The 16128-nt window shown below is 37.9% G+C and overlaps 1 long non-coding RNA gene across 1 annotated transcript; it reads right to left on the bottom strand.

Annotated features, from left to right (window-relative positions):
- Positions 390–3747, bottom strand: LOC110270681. Its single transcript, XR_002360324.1, has 3 exons — positions 3696–3747; positions 2041–2042; positions 390–566 (listed from the first exon to the last, which is right to left on the bottom strand). It is a non-coding gene; the product is annotated as an uncharacterized LOC110270681 (long non-coding RNA).

Below are 16128 nucleotides of genomic sequence, written 5' to 3'. Positions count from 1 at the left end.
TAACGTTATCTTTATTTTACTTTTATGCGTTTAAACAACTACACAACTTTTCTATCCACCTAACTAAGATTTACAAGATAACCACTGTTTGATCCAAGCCAACAATCCTCGTGGGATCGACCCTGACTCACCTCAAGTATTACTTGGATGACCCAATGCACTTGCTGGTTTAGTTGTACGGAGTGTGGGAATCCGTGCACCACTAATCCAAGTATAGCATGAATAGATGACATCCTCACAACAGGAGAAAAGATCTCCTCATAATCAATACCTTTTCTCTGGCTAAAGCCTCTAACAACCAATCTAGCTTTATACCAAGGCTTAAAATTGTGTTCTTCATTTTTGATTCTGATACCCATTTGTTCTTCAAAACTCGCATACCTTTTGGCAGCTTTACGAACTCATAGGTATCATTCTCAAGTAAGGACTTCATTTCTTCTTGCATAGCTTCAAGCCATTGAGCTTTGCTTTCATCTTCAATAGCCTCTCCAAATCATTCAGGTTCTCCCCCATCAGTCAACAAAACAAACTCATGTGGAGAATACCTTGACGAAGGCTTTCTTTCTCTTGTAGACCTTCTAAGTGCATTTGCAGGAATTTCTAAAGCTGGTTGTTCATCTTGATCATCATCACCAACTTCATCAAGTATCAGATCAATTGTTCCATCTTCACCTGCACTTGTGTCATACTCATTAGTTTGAGCTTCAACTCTACCATCTTCTACCATAGGCATAGAGGGATTAATATCCAAGTCAGAAAAATTATGACTAGGCTGAACCATTGGCTTCTCCACGTTATTAATATCCTTCAATGTTTTTTCTTCAACAAAGGTAACATCTCTACTCTGAATCACCTTCTTGCTAACAAGATCATAAAACCTATAACCAAAATCATTCATGCCATAGCCAATAAAAATACACTGCCTAGTCTTTACATCAAGCTTGGATCTCTCATCTTTGGGAATATGAACAAAAGCTTTGCATCCAAATACTCTTAAATGATCATAAGAAACATCTTTACCTAACCATACTTTCTCTGGCACTTCAAATTGCAAGGGAGCACATGGTGTTCGGTTCAAGACATGAAAAATAGTGTTCAAAGCTTCACCCTAAAAGGATTTTGTCAATCCAGATTGTGACAATAAGTACCTAACTCTTTCAACCAATGTTCTGTTATTCCTTTCAGCCAAGCCATTCAACTGAGGAGTCTTTGGAGGAGTCTTCTTATGTCTTATACCATGCGCTTTACAATAAGCATCAAATGGACCTGAGTACTCACCACCATTGTCAGTACAAATGCATTTTAACTTCTTCCCAGTTTCTTTTTTAACAGAAGCTTGAAATTACTTGAACACATTCAAAACTTGATCTTTGATCTTCAAAGTGTAAACCCATAATTTCCTAAAATGATCATCAATAAAGGTTACAAAATAGATAGACCCTCCAAGTGTTGTTGTCTTTATCGGCCCACATACATCAGAATGCACCAAGTCAAGTATCTTCGGCTTCCTTGAAGGTGGATGGTTCTTGAAAGAAACCCTGTTTTGTTTTCCAGCAAAGCAATGGTTGCACTTTTGCAAAGCAACCTTACAACCAGATAAAATATTCTTCTTGGATAACATATTCATGCCTTTCTCACTCATATGACATAATCTCTTGTGCCATAAATCAGTTCCATCAACAAACTCAGCAGCATTAACAACATCTTTCACAATCTTTGCTTGAGTTAAATAAAGAGTAGAGTGTCGTGTACCTCTAGCAACAACCATGGTACCCTTTGTGAGCTTCCAACTATCACGAGAGAATGAACTATCCAAGTCTTCATCACACAACTTACCAACAGAATATAAGTTCAACTGAATATCTGAAATATGCTTCACACGCTTCAAAGTTAACTTGGTACCGTTGGAGATTTCTAAGCAAACATGTCCAACACCAGCATATTTTGCAATACCTTGATGATCCATTTTCACATCACCAAAATCACAAGGAGTATAAGATGTAAGCAAATCCCTCCTAGATGTAACATGAAAAGAAGCACCACTATCAATCACCCAACTAGTGCTATTATCAACAACGTTAACAGATTCAAACTCCTCAACAAGAAGAAATCATCATGAGTTACATTGACCTTGTCTTCATTGCTACCACCATCTTTATTTGTGCTCTTGTCTTTACTTGCCTTGGCTTTCTCCTTCTTTAGCTGCCAACGAAATTTCTTCACATGTCCCTTTTGACCACAATGATGACACTTAATCTTTTTATACTTTTTTCGAGACTTGCTTCTGCTTTGATCACTACTTTTAGGACCTCGACTTTTGTTTCTCACCCTAGACTCAGAAACAAGAACATCTAAATGTGTAGTTAATGTACTTTGTGACTTTCTTCTCATTTCTTTATTCAAAATACTGCTCTTGGCAAAATCCATAGAGATTACACCATCAGGAGCAGAATTGGACAATGACATTCTGAGAATTTTCCATGAGTCTGGTAAGGAGCCAAGAAGTAACAATCCTTGAACCTCTTCATCAAACTTGATACCCATGGAAGATAACTGATTCATAATTCCTTGGAATTTATTCAAGTGATCTGTCATTGATGTCCCATTTGTATATTTCAAAGCCAACAACTGCTTGATCAAAAACATCTTGTTATTCCCAGTTTTTCGAACATACAACTGTTCAAGTTTAATCCAAAGGGTTCGAGCATGTGTCTTGCCAATAATATGGTTCAACACATTATCGTCAACCCACTGCCTAATATATCCACAAACTTGTCTATGCAACAAAGTCCAGTCATCATCAAATTTATCATTAGGCTTCTCTGTACCAAAAACTGGTTGATGAAAATTCTTGAAATAAAGAAAATATTCTATCTTTGACTTCCATAAATCATAATTAGGACCATTAAGAGTAATCATCCTACTAGTATTAGTATTAGCTTCCATTGTTCACAGAATCACAAGCCCAGAAAAATATCAACAAGCTTTGATGCTAGTATAAAAGAGCCTAGCAGTGGAGACAACACAAATATTCAACACAAGAATAATATGGAAGCACTCACAACATAATATGACAGAAACTATGAACAAGCAAATATAGCAAGTAAAACAATAACAAGAACACACCGAGATTTTAACGTGGAAAACTCCCTCAATGTGAGAGGTAAAAACTACGACTCGTCCAGACTAATAAAATAGCTCCACTATAATTAAATGAGGTACAAGAGAGTCTCAAACAAATCACAAAAACATGCATATAATCAACCAAAATATCAAAGCACCAAAACTTACAAATGAGAAGCAAGAAGATGAAAAATACCCAAAAAATAAAGCTTCTATTCAAAGCCTATTTCTCCCTCTGTAGACCTCCAATTAACACCTCCACTGTTCATAATCAATCACAAGATGAGAAGAATCTGTAGTCCAAATTTCTTGTCGATCCAACGGTGAAATAACGAGAAACTACTGTTCAAAAATTGTTGCTCTGTGTAAAAAAGAGAAACCTATTTTCTCTCTTGCAAAGCCGATTTCTCCCATTGAAAACCTTCAATCAACATCTTCACCAACCAGAATGAAGAACAAGATGAGCTAAACACACAGTTCAAATTTCAAGCCGATCCAACGGTGAACAAATGAGATAATGCTATTTGAAATTTATTACTTTGCATACTCACTTTGGTGGCTATACTCTCTACCTCTCAATGACCCTCAAAATCTGATTAGGGTTGTGATACAATGAGTGCAAGAATACACCCCCAAAAAGTTGGACTTGGATCTCACAAAGGAGAGAAAAAAACCCAACATTCTTGTCAAAATCATATCTCATGAGAGGGACGACGAACTATGATTCCTACATAACATCAATAACTTTAATTAGCAAGCAGGATAAACCACCATCCTTGTCAAGCATGAAGTCAATATCATCACGCAAATAAAAATAAATCCACGCCCTTGCAAAAATAATCAACCATAATTTCTACTATAAACCTCAAATCAATTATATTCTCTATCACAACCCCCAAATCAAGTCCCAATTCACTCATAAACTTCATATCAATCCAATTTCCATCAAGAACCTCAATAAAATCCTAATTTTATAGATTCACCTCCATTTTTTCTACAACCTTAGAATCAAGCATTATCACATATCATATTGTAATCATCAACGTATTTTTACTTTCTACTTCACACAATTTAACATCTATTGGGTTTAATTTGGGTCATTATGGACAAATGTACACACACGCACACACATACTACATGCACTCGCACAAAGAGAATGGATAAATATTTTTTGATTATATATAAAAATAGATAAGATAAAAATATAGTTAATAGAATATGTTTCCTTTTTTTTTATCAATTTACACCCACCTACACACACGCGCCTTTTTTGATGAATAAATGGAAATACTCATTATTTACTGACATTGGTAATCGGCCTAAAGCAATTTGATTATAATTCAATTCATGGCGATCATAAACTGAAAGTTCATACTACAGCCCCAGGTGGCGAAGAGCCGACATCGAGGTGCCAAACCTTCCCATCGATGTGAGCTCTTGGGGAAGATCAGCCTGTTATCCCTAGAGTAACTTTTATCCGTTTAGCGACGGTTGGAGAGATGGCTGAGTGGTTGATAGCCCCAGTCTTGAAAACCGGTATAGTTCACAACACGAACTATCGAGGGTTCGAATCCCTCACACACACTATCCTTCCTTTTTTTATAGGTTCCATATAGTCACTTCTTAGTCAGAGTTAGAATTTGAACTCGGCACACTATTGAAGTAAAACATACATAAATGTCACTAGACCAAGTCTTATAGTCACAGTTATTAAATTCGGACCGGATTGGCACTACAAGAAAAATGCTGAATATCGTCGGATTTAGCATCGCAGAGTAGCGGCATCTTTACTGGCGAATTTACCAGCAGTTTAGGCGTTAAATTCATCATATCAAAATATTACAAGCGGATTCTCGTTTTTGATGGTAAATTTGCCGATAATAATTGGAGAAAAACTGGGAAAAATAGGCGCAACATTTAGGTTTTCCACCGGTAAACCCACTTAGTGCAATGCTGCGTTTTGGTAACCCGCAATATGTTACTATCGGATTTATCCGTTGGTAAATCCGACAGAAATTGTGCCCTAAATTCGAACCACGAACCCTCTTCCCCTTCATTTGAATCTCTCTCTCTCTCTCTCCCTATATATATATATATAACCCTCTCGCTTTCCCACTCTCTCTACCCCCTTTATCTCTTTGGAAGCCCCCTCCTCTCTGGAAGCCCTCTCCGATGCTGGTAGCCCCATCCTTCTTTGGTGTTGTTCGTCTTTTTTGTTGTCACCGTTGTTGCTACCGGATTCCACCACTCCTGCTGCTGTGCTTTTCCCGTTGCTGCTGCCCCCGCTTTTGCTGCCCTTTTCTTCTTGGCGCTGGTGCTCTTCTTCAGGTAATGCTTCTAAACTTTCCTTTTTCTAAAATAGGAATAAGGTCTGATTTGTTATTATAATTTTGGTTCTGATTTGTTATTATAATTTTGTGTTCGTTATTTTGATTCTGATTTATTCTAATTTGTTATTATAATTTTGGTTCTGATTTGTTATTATAATTTTGTGTTTGTTATTTGGTTCTGATTTGTTCTGATTCTAATTAAAACATATTTTAAGGTGTTGTTGATTAAGTTATTGGTTTACGATTGATGAGCGGATATTTTATACGCTTTTTGGCATCATTTTCATATAGTTTTTACTATGTTTTGTTTAAGTTTTATTAAGTTTTAATAGGTTTTAGTGCAAAATTCACACTTTTGGATTCTACTTCAAGTTTGTGTGTTTTATGATGATTTCAAGTATTTTCTGGCTGAAATTGAGGAGTTTGAGCAAAAGTCTGATTCAGAGACAGAGAAAGGACTGCAGATGCTGTCAGGATTTGACCTCCATGCACTCGAAGGAGCTTTTCTATAGCTACAGAAGTCTAAATGGCATGCTCTCAATGGATATGGAATGCTAACATCCAGGGCTTTCCATAAATATATAATAGTCTATACTTTGCTTTGGAAATGAAGGCCCAAAACTGGACTTCAACGCCAGCCACCAGCCCTATTCTTGGCGTCCAGCGCCCAAAGGTGGTGTTCAATGCCCCTAAGGGGTACTAGCTCGTGGGAGACACTCAAGCCTAACCCAAACACTCACCAAGTGGGCTGGGAAACTGGATTTTTGCACTACTAGACTAGTTTATCTTATTTCTGTAATTTTTAGTTAGCAGATTAGTATATATAGGAGAAGATCACCCTTGTTTAGGATCTTCTCCCTCCCCCATTCGAATTACGTTATTTATTGTACAGTATGAGTTCCTAACCTCCTAAGGTTAAGGTTAGGAGCTCTGCTAAGTTTCATGGATCAATAATATTACTGTTTTCATTCAATATGTCTGATTCTATTCTCTTATGCAACGTCGTTCTTCATCTTATGAATTGAGGGTTACCCGTGACAATCACCTATGTTCTACATGGGTTCCGTGTGATTCCTGACCCGGATAGAATCGAACTAAATCTAGAGATTGCATTGCGGATTCCAATAGAGCATCTGAGCAACTTTGGATATGTGACATATAATCCCGTTGACTATGGGTGTGTGAGGTCTATGTGGCGTTAAGTCTAGAGTCAGAGAAGCAGCACTTTCTGATAAGGAAGATCTGACTTATTTGTGGCACCATGAGTAGGATCGTAAAGGGGAATGGATTACTTAGAGCTTCATCTTCTACTACAGTGAGAAACCTAGAGGTGGCTTGATGAGAGGACATGAGTCACTTCAACATGGTGGATTATTACAGTAGAGGAGGTTAACTTGATGAGAGGATATGAGGTAATCACCTACGACTGCCATTGAAGGAATTAGAAATTTATTAAAGAAGACAGTAAGAAAAGTTAATCCGAAAAGATAAAGTATCTCCGAAGCCTCAACCGTCCTATCACGATTGATTTTTCATCTATCCAGTAACGTTCTATTTATCTATTTTATATGCTTTTCGTGACAAACTATAATTTCTATCCGCCTAACTAAGATCTGCAAGGTGTCCACTGCTTGCTCAAACTAACAATCTCTGTGGGATTGACCCTCACTCACCTGAGGTATTACTTGGACGACCCAATATACTTGTCAGTCTATCTGTGCGAATTCTGCGGAGCCAGTTTTGTGCACTAATGATGAACATAAAACACCTAAGTAGTTAGGAGCTCAAATAATTAGTTAACTAATTAAGTTGTTTTGGATACGTTGTGGTTTTTTTTAAGTTTTAATTTATGATCGAGGTTAGTTGGATTTGTGTGAACCTTAAAGGTGGATATATGTCCAACTTTAGGGGAGGTTATGCCAAAAGTTTTCTAAATAATATAAATGTACATAGAATCTGTGTTGTATTTGCTGATTTATGTGACTTAAAGTGTCTACGAATTTTATCTTTGCTATTACCTTATTTTTGTGACTAGTGTTAATTGATATGCTCTTTGCAGACATGACGAGAAGTAGAGGTGTCACGGATCGACCTCGTGGTCGGGGTAGAAGGAGGGGTTCTACTGGTACCCCTGGGACTTTTCGGTTATCCCCTTCTACTACGACTACTCTGTGACATCACTGGCAATGGGTGCATAGGACCAACCGTTCATCATGGTCTCTAAACCTAACTATGTGGCTCCTACTGCTGTGCTATCCCCACAACCAGGAAGTCATCTGTCTGCTTCATCAGAGTGGACTTCTCCACCACCTCTATCCGCTTAGCAGCACACTATCTCAACAATGCCGCCTCCTGCGATAGACACTATGGTGTCAAAATCCTTTCATGGATCCCATCCAAATGCCCCTCCACCACCTCTCATCGTACGGATGACGATTTTGCCTAATGGTTTGACGGCGTGAGTACTATTTTAAGTCTTTTACATGAAAACCATTTTAGTTAGTTTGATTAATTTAGTTACACTTAACTTTCTAGTTTTAGTGGATTTAGGTTGTTAAGATAGGTTCGATTTAGGTTAGTAGGTTTAAACTGTTGAAAGTGTTTGAGAATCCTTGATTATTGATGGATGTTGCTGCTTAAATCATATAATACCATATAGATGAAACTATTAATCTTAATTAATTGAACTGCTTACTGTTGATTGATAGATGTTGCTACTTGATTCTTGATTCTTGTTTGTTGATAGATGTTGTTGTTTAATAAATTATTGATAGATAGAGTTTTTAGAGCATTCTAGTTATAGATGAAACTCTGCCAAAATTTCTAAAAAAATATAAACATAATTGAAGTTTATAGATTACTTCAAATAACTTTTTAGTAAACTACTAATATTAAGTTTTTCATTGATAGGTTCGCGCCAAATAATAATGCATGTACACAGGAGTGTACTAATATCATCAAGCTGATGTATGACCACCCATGGCCGAGCTATAAGAAGATCCCAGCTGAGACCAGAGAGTGATAGTTTCAGAAGTGGACGATAAAAACTCAACATATTCAAACCTTAGTTAGTTTATATCTTCTATTTTATTTGATTCTGTATTTAATTTTGATTAACTCGTGCTTAATGTTCTTTCTATAGGAGAAATTTATATGGGACTAGACTCATGATCTCATGATCAGGAAGATCTTCGACCATCGGATGGCTAGGCGACTTCAGCAGATGTTGGAGGATGTACATGAGCACCACGACCACGTCACCATTTGGCTCCACTCGGACATTAAGAAGGCACTGTACGTCCATTGGAAGACTGATGAGGGGTTCAAGCGTTGCCGTCTCATGAACAGAGCTAATAGGATATCGGCCAGGTCGTTGAAGTATACCGGTGGAGCAGTGATTTTCATAAAGACAAGGGCCAATATGGTATATAACTTGTTTCTTTAAGAATTAAGTTAAGTTCACTTAGTCCTAATATAATGTCATTATTACTTGATTTAACATGTGGTTTCTAAATGTGTAGTCTAAGTCGTGGATCGTGATGCGACGATAGCAGAGACCTTCAAGTATACTCACACCTTGAAGGAGAACAAAGAGAGATTTACTGATCAGCAGGTCGCAGATTATTATGTGAGTAAACATCATGTGATAAAAAGTTTTCAATTAACTACAACCCTAATTATAAAATCTGTTATCCGGAGTCCTACACACAGTAAATAGAGGCTACAACCTAGCAATCTTAGCTTACTAGAGATGATGGCAACAACTCTACTGCATCAGTCATTGACCCTGACATGGTTCGGCACAAGGCCGCATCTGAGCCATACAAGAATCGTGTCTACAGGATGGGATTGTTCTTCGTCGAAAATCTCCGCACATCCACATTGAGACATTCATCCGCCTCTACCACCAGTCTGTCCGTCGATCCCAAGGACGGCATCAATTTGAGGGAGCAGGTGCTTCTCCTCACTTGGAGCCTTCACCAATAGGCTCAGCAGCTACGGGAGTCTGAGGAGAGGTATCAGGCGATCCTTTCACGCATGATAGGCACAGATGACCTCAGGCTAGAGTGGAGGCGGTAGTTGGAACGGCTTCAGCGAATGGAGCGCCACATGGCACCGTACGAAGATCAAATGCACGCTGGTGGTAACGCACTGCTTGTAAGACCAGCGGGACGACGCGACGACTATCAGGATCTTTAGTGACTTGGGTTTTTTTATACATGTTTGATTGTATTATGTCCTCTGTGATTTGACTTTTCATTTTATTTGTACACTTGATGATTTAACATATATGGCTTCTATTATTTGGAATTTGACAATTTAGTTAAAAATATTTTAAAAAAACATAAATTTGAACTTACGTCCGATTTTTCGGGAAAAAAATCTGACAATAATAATGCTGGAACAAAATAGTTTGGCGCCAAAGTTACCGTCGAAAAAAATCTGTCAATAATTGACATCAGATATTCGTAGGTTAAAAAGCCAATTCCCCCGCTAAATCCACCACAAGTTACTGGTGGACAACGAAATCCGATGGGAAATAGTTACCGGCGAAATTTATACCGTCAGATTACTGACGGATTATTTTTGTTTTTCCGCCGATAAATTTGATGGTAGTAAACATTTTTTTTGTAGTGTAACCAATCCAATCAAAAAATCGATGAATCGGACTTTTAACTAATTCGATTTGTTATTCCGACTGTTCAAGTATTCGAACTGTCAAACCCAAAAAAGTCGATCAAATCCATTGTGAATCGCTAGTCAAACTGGCGCCATACATCATGTTTGTGACCAAGTAGGTCATCCACTAGGCTAGTTTGTCTTTTGGCATATAATATGCATTTTATTAGATATATTAGATAAGCAGCCAAATTTGGTTGTATATTTATAAATTAAAAAATTGAATAAAAGTATTTTAAATTAAACATACTATATTTTTCTTATTCATAGTTATTGATATCTCTTAATATTATTTTTACAATAAGTACTTAAAAAGTATAATATGTATAAATGATTCGTGAGCATCTTAAGCACTTTTTATTCTCATTTCTTATAGAAAAGTTGTGACTTAATAATTATATGATTTTCAAGATTTTTCTATTAGTACTTTGATTTTTTTGGTTTCATGATTCTTGTAAGAAAATTTTAGGAAAAGAGAAGCAAAAGAATAAGGAGGAACCAAGAATTAAAGACAAATGCAAAGAGAATTCGTGGAAGTTGTCAAACCTGACCTCTTCACACTCCAATGAGCATAACTTGAGTCATAGAAGTCCAATTGATACGGTTCTAGTGGCTTAGAAAGCCAACTTCCAGAGCTTTCCAAAGATATATAATAGTCTATAATTTTTCTCTGGCATCACAGCGCTAAATGCCGCAACATTGGCGTTTAGCACCAAATCGCATCCAGCATCACCATTCCATACAGGAGTCCTGGTGCCAAACACCAGACTGATAAACCCCATTTTTAGGATTTATCTTGTGCTAAATTTAGAAGATTTTATGACCTTTTACCCACATTTATTCAATGAAATAGCATGGTTTCATGATTGTCTCCTAATTTGTGCTTAAGTGTAAAAACATATTTTCTAGGCCCTTAATTGCTAATTTTGATTTACCTTTGATTCCACTAGATGCCTTGATATGTTTGTTAGTAAATTCAGATTGAAAAGGCTAGGAATGGATCAAAGGGGTGGAGAGAAAAAGCATGCAAGTGGAGAACTCATGAAAAAACAAGGATTTGGGATGCTGAGATCGACGCACACGCGCAGCAGACGCGCGCGTGTGGAAAGTGACGTCGCAAGGCGACGCGTGGATAGCAATCTGTCAGGCAACACGTACGTGTGACCCACGCGCACGCGTCGGTGCTCGCACGTGACTCACTTAAAGTGAATCCGCTGGGGGCAATTTCTGGGCTGCCCAGGCCCAAATCCAACTCATCTCTGATGCTATTTAACCCCAGGATTGAAATGGAATCAACACACATTAGACATTACATCACATTAGCTTAGTTAGTTTAGTTTTGGAGGGAAAGTTAGTTTCTAGAGAGAGAAGCTCTCTCTTCTCTCTAGAATTAGTATTAGGTTTGGGTTAACTTCTTAGATCTAGATCTACTTCTTCTCTTGCTTCAATTTTCCTTTTGCTTTATGAATTCTTATGTAGATCTCTATTTCTCTTTCAATGCAATTTATGATTTCAATGTCTTTTCATGTTGATTTGGATTTCTATTATTGATCTCTTGCCATTGTAGTTCGATCTCTCTTTAATTCTTGTAATTCATGTTGTTTACCTTTATTGCCTTCTATGTGTTTGTTGAAATGCCTCTTTTAGTTATGAGTTAGATTTTCTTCCTCTTGGCCTAGGTAGAGTAATTGGTGACTCTTGAGTTATCAAACTCCTTTGTTGATTGATAATTAGAAGTTGCTAATTAACTTGAATGCCACTTAAGCTAGTCTTTCATTATGATTAGGCTAGGACTTGTGGAATCAAGTTAATTCATCCACTTGACTTTCTTTCATAGTTAGAGGTTAACTAAGTGGGAGAAATAGACAATTCTCATCACAATTGAGGAGGATAATGATGATAGGACTTCTAGTTCTCATACCTTGCCAAGACCTTTGTTAGTTGTTAGTTTATTTCCTTTGCCATTTATATTTCTTGTCTATTACCTCAAAAACCCCCAAACATACTCCATAACCAATAACAAGAACACTTTATTGCAATTCCTAGGGAGAACGACCCGAGGTTTGAATACTTCGGTTATTATTTTAGGAGATTGTTACTTGTGACAACCAAATTTTTGTATGAAAGGATTATTGTTGGTTTAGAAACTATACTTGCAACGAGATTTCATTTGTGAAATTCTACACTATCAATTTTCCATTCATCAAAATGGCGCCGTTGCCGGGGAATTGCAAATGTGCACTTGTATTAGTTATTATATATATATATGAATATTGTGAATAGCTTGATTTTTGGATTGCTTGTTAGTTTTTGCTAGTTTTAGGACTTTGTTTCATTAATTCTTGTTAGCTTTTGTTTCCTATTTCTCCTTTCATTATGAATTCTCACTTTGGCTATGAGTGTGATTACAACTATGTTGTAGGAAATGGGAGCTACAATGAAGATATGCATTAAGGATGGGACAATCAAAGGCGGGAGGAGCCATATGCATATGATCAATCCTCTTGGCAACAACCTCCACCAATACACTATGAACAAGAGCCATTCATGATGCATATCAATCCAATGGCTATGGTGAATCTCCTTGTGACTTTCAAGAACCACCACCATATGCCTATGAGTCATATCCTCAACATAACCCTCAACCACACTCACAAGCCCCTTTTCACCAACCACCTTCATATGACCCTAATCCATATCCACCATACCAACCACCTTTTGAGCCATATGATCCACATATTGAACCACCACCATTCCAACCTCAATACTTCCAAGAACCACCTTCTCCATACTATTACCAAGATAAACTACCTCCAATGTATGAAAATTTTCAACCACAAGATGAATTCTACCTTCTACCACCACCTTCCATGGAAGAATATTCATGTCCATCGATCCAAGAGCCATATGATCCTAATCATGTTATCCAAGTGGAACAAGAGTCAAGGGATCGTCTCAAGGAAGCAATGGATCAACTTCAAGCAACCATGGAGCGTGTTGTGCAACAAGTGGAAAAAGTGGAGTGTTGAATCGCCACAACCCTACCAAGAAGAACCACCTCCCTATTATGAATCCTTCCTCCAAAATAATGAACCCCCCTATCCACCCCAAGCCCCAATGAATGATGATTCTCTCACTTTGCTACTTCAAGGACAAGAGGAGATGAAAAGGGATGTATAAAACTTCGCGGCCGCCTTGGATGAGGTGGTAAACTGGTTAGCATCCCAATGCTTGAATATGCAAGGAACTCCCATGACTACATGTGAAGAATCTAAGAAAGAGTATAGCATGAAGGAGAGATTGGAAACTTCGGTGGGAAATGAGGGAAGTTGCTTTGTGTTGGAATAATTGGAGGAAGCTAGGATTGTTGAAGAAAAGGAAGAAGTGGTTGAAGACTTAGGAGATGCGGAATCTCCATGGGAATTTAAGGTCATAGAAAATCCCCCAACAAGATTGAAGTTGATGTTGAGGAGAAAAGTGCACATCCTCCAAAGCATATCCCATATGAAGAATTAGATGGGATAGAGCAAGAATTGAGTTCCCTTGGAATTGAAGATCAAGCATCAAATCTCCTTGGTGAAGAAGATAAAATTGATGAACAAAGGGTTGAATTTGAGAAATCTTGTGAAGAGGTGGAAGTCCTTAGAAGAAAAAGGACAGGAGTTGGATACGCTTTGTCATGATCCTTGGAAGATTTTTTACCTAGGTTGTCATCCACTCCTTCATTCGAGTGGGTAAAATTTATCTCTATTAGCTTTTATTGTCCCACCTGAGTATGGCTTTCTTGAAACGGATGGTCAACTTAGGATGCTTTGCGGGATGAAGCGTAAGAGAAAGATGTTTCGTGGTTGGCGTTGTAAATCAAGGCTCATTATGGTTGATACATCAAAGATGGAATATAAAGGTTGAAATAGTGCTCAACTAGATGGGTCTAGGAGGATTGTTGGGCACTTCATGGAGAATTCATCTTGCATGCCACCCAGATGGATTAATGATGATCAACTTCAAGACGGGTGTGAAAATAAAATGTGGGATCCCGGATTACAAGAAGAGGATCGACTTTGGGAGCCCCAAGCTTGTAAAGAACTCCATCAAGACTTGGTGCAACTCATGAAAAATCTTGGGGCACAATGGAGAATCAAGCATTGGTGAATGTTCCAAGATGAATTCAAGCACAAGGCACCTTGAGGAGGAGCTCCCCATAAGTCCAACTTAAGGACAATAAACAAAAGTGCTAGGTGGGAGACACTCCCACCATGGTAAAATCTTCTCATTTTTTTTCTTTTGTACATGATGGTAAGACTAGTTTAATTTCATGTTTTTATTGGTTTGTTGAGTTTAATTGGTAGTTTAATATGTTAAATAAGGTTTTATGGTGTTTTGGTAGCTGTTTAGAGGTTTGGAATGCTTGGTTTGGTGCAAAAAAATATGAAAAATTTTGAAAAACAGAGCACCAACCCACGCGCACGCGTGCCTCACGCGTACGCGTGACACAAGCATTTTCGACCATCCACACGCACGTGTCACCCATGCGTACGCGTGGATGCAAAAATTTCACCTCCAAGCCATTTTCCCAAGAGTTGTGCCTACATCGCGCGAACATTGCGCCTTTCGCGCAAGGCCACTCACGCGTACGCGCACCGCACGCATAGGCGTCGCTCTCTCAATAACCCATCGACGTGCACGCATGACACACGCGTACACATCGCGTCCATTTCACCTCAATCCACGCGCACGCGTGACATATGCGTACGCGTGGATGCCCTTCTTTCACATGCTTCTTTCCTTCTCCTCTCTTCTTCTCTTCTCTCACCCATCATCCAACACTTCCAAATACCATTTATAACCATTCCTTTTAGATAGTTAATTGTTGAGTTAGTTGAATTTTCATTACATTTTCTTTGTTTTTCCTAATAAGTGTTGGATTATTCATTTTTTTTTTACCATTCATTGCTGCTAGTCATTGATAAGATGTTATTTTAACATCATTGTTGTTTATCATCTTTGTTGGATTCCTTGATTGATGTTACATTTTGTTACTTTGTTTTGAATTTTTCATGCTTAATTTTGTGCATACCAAGTACATGTGGCTTTGCCTTCAAGCTTCTAAATCTTTTTGAATTGCATGATTTGGCCACCATGTGATTTGAATCATATTCTTTGAGTAGGCAATGTCTTGATGGATGTCTTGCATTTATCTTAATTTATTGTACTTCTTGATCATCTGCATCCATATGTTTTTGGTTTGAATGCTTTCGTGCTTCTTTATTGCTTGTTCGGTTATCTTGACCTATAAGTTTAGAGCATCTCAAGCACATTAGGATGAGTGAGGTGCATGTTCCCTTTATGTAATTGTGACCGAGCTTTCTATGTTAGTGTGTGTGCTCTAAACCGCGTGCAACTTAGAATGCACTTACTTTTATCCATGTCACACTAATCCACTCACTCATTTCTAGTGATTTACCTCATTCCAACAATTTTGGCTTCCTTGCTGTTGCATTTACTTTTCTCATTATCCTGCCTTCTAATTTCAGGATGAGTCGTTATAAGCTAAAACGGAAGCGGGAGAAAGAACATACAGCAACCGGTTGACCTACTAGCTGAAGGTGGCAACCCGAAGAGTCGCCGCACCCCCTTGCTCATCTTTGAATGCACCGAGGACGGTGTAAACTTTTAAGTGTGGGGAGGTCGTTCGACCAGTCAGCGCTTTTGGGTGACAAGTTTCTAATCCCAAAACTTTTGCATTTCATTTTTAGATCTTTTAGGATTTTTAGTTTTATTTTCTTAATTTTTCATATGTATACATAATAAGCTTAGTCAAAATAATAAAAATTTTCAAGAAATTTATCTATAGGGCACCTCAATTGATTTGAGTGAAAATTTTTCATAGAACTTGCTTGAACTATATATTGTGGAACATGATTTTTGAGCTAAGAACACACAACCTTGTGAGATTTGAGCCTTAATTGCATGGTTACATCTTATAACCACTTAT

This window comes from Arachis ipaensis, chromosome B04 (assembly GCF_000816755.2).
Source record: "Arachis ipaensis cultivar K30076 chromosome B04, Araip1.1, whole genome shotgun sequence".
Classification (NCBI taxonomy): domain Eukaryota; kingdom Viridiplantae; phylum Streptophyta; class Magnoliopsida; order Fabales; family Fabaceae; genus Arachis; species Arachis ipaensis.
The sequence above is the reverse complement of the archived record's forward strand: the minus strand, read 5'-3'. Positions and strand labels throughout refer to the sequence as shown.